Here is a 1,776-nt window from a genome sequence, read left to right as displayed (position 1 = left end):
GGGACGCCTTACGTACGCTCACGCCCTCGGCCTCGCAGTAGATCTGCAAAGGGCTGAGGCCGTCTGGGAAACGGACTTGCAGAAACTTCAAGACGGGGGAGCGCCACTCCCTCTCCTGAAAGGCAGAGGCATGCATCCGTCCGTCCGTCCGTCCGTCCGTCCGTCACATCTCTGGCCTCAACACGCTTGTGCGAGTCTTCCCACCTCCAGCTCCAGGATGCGGAACTCAAGCAGTTCGTTTTGGTCTCGGATATCCTGGATGTGCTCTTTCAGACGCGCTTCTTCCGCCTCCATCCGCCTGACCTGAAAAGACAGTCAGACCTCATCTGCGGGGCTTCCCGACAGGTGTGACGCCAAGCGACTCCGCCCAGCGCCTTTCTTTCCGTCACCTTTTCGGCCAACTGCTGATTGCTCTGACGCAGCAGCTGCTTCTCCTCCACCCACTTGACATTCTAGAAGAGACAAACGCGTGGACAGCTTTGGAATGTTGTGTCATTTTCATCCACAAATTCTTTGGTTGACTGGAAAATGACATTTGCTTTTCTCCGCATTTTCCCAGCCACGTTCGGGGGGGGGGGGGGGGGGGTTGGTCCAGTAATGCCAGACGGATGAGTGACTGAAGAATGTAGCTATTTTGTCTGAGAAAAAGGTGTGCTCATTGATGAGCTTACCTGTCCTTGTTGCTTCAGCGCTGACTCCAGATCTGCTACTCTGCTTTGATAGTGACCCATTTCTACCATCAGCTTTTCTCTGGTCTGAAAGGAGGAGGAGGGAGGCTCCTCCTCCTCCTTTCAGACCAGAGAACACCCGAGGCTGGGTGAGAACGGGGAGGCTGCGACCCGGCCGGGGGTTGCGGGAAGGGGCGCCACCTTGATCTCCTTCTCGGCGTCGTAGTCCCCTTTCGCTGGTCTGGGCTAGCAGAGCGTAGGCTCGTTGCAGCGCTTGATATTCTTGCGTCAGCTGGCGGTAGCGAAGCTCCGCCTCTTCATGCACACACCAATGCAACACAGCACTAGTACCAGAATCAGTCAGACCGGCGACAAAGCACCCGCGACGCAAAGACGAGTCCGATTCCAGGCTGAAGAGGAATGTTTGGTGCCAATACGCTGGCAGAAATGGCGGGCTACCTCTTCGGGTTCCGTGTCGGGGGTTCTGTCGGTGTGAAAAGACAAGGACGATCCGTCCGAGTCCACCAACACGTCTTCGTCGTAGCCGTAAAATGTTTCGATGACCTGCGGGCGCGGAAGCGAACATCTCTCTGAACAAACTGAAGCGACACCTCACGATGAATCGACGAGAGGAACGATAGCGAGAAAAAGGCCATTTCATCTTGCGCAACACCAAGCAGCCGCAAACAAACAGACTCACCTTGCAGGACCTCACGCTTTGTTCCTCCTCAGAGATTCTCGACGTCGGTATCGTAGCAGCAAATCTCTCTCCTGTCGACACAAATAATCCGCCTTTGAGATTCTTTGGATGCAAAGGGAACGAACGGCTCCGGCGCAGAAACAAACGCGACTCACAATGACATTTCTGACATGAGCTCCTGTCTCCAGAGCCTGAAAAACACGTCACCGGCGATGATTGGAGGGACGCTCGTCTTTTCCAAAAGTGACAACTACAGGGTGTGTCAGGGTTTTCCAGATTATCTTTATCGTATCATTGTGTTGCTTTGACTTTGACTGCGACCTGTAATAAATAATATTATTTATCCCTTATTTATCCCTATCGCTTATCCCTTCCTACACAAAGTCGTAAAACACCCCTTGCTATGTT

General features: G+C 53.5%; 1 long non-coding RNA gene across 1 annotated transcript; it reads right to left on the bottom strand.

The window, feature by feature from the left end:
* Positions 1-843: 843 nt before the first annotated feature.
* LOC148378650 (uncharacterized) lies at positions 844-1,530 on the bottom strand. The gene is made up of 3 exons (XR_015855728.1): positions 1,369-1,530; positions 1,128-1,232; positions 844-983 (listed from the first exon to the last, which is right to left on the bottom strand). It is a non-coding gene; the product is annotated as an uncharacterized LOC148378650 (long non-coding RNA).
* Positions 1,531-1,776: the final 246 nt, after the last annotated feature.

This window comes from Syngnathus floridae, unplaced genomic scaffold (genome assembly GCF_059516105.1).
Source record: "Syngnathus floridae isolate MCC-2025c unplaced genomic scaffold, RoL_Sflo_1.0 HiC_scaffold_31, whole genome shotgun sequence".
Taxonomy (NCBI): Eukaryota; Metazoa; Chordata; class Actinopteri; order Syngnathiformes; family Syngnathidae; genus Syngnathus; species Syngnathus floridae.
This window is presented reverse-complemented; position numbering and strand designations above follow the sequence as displayed.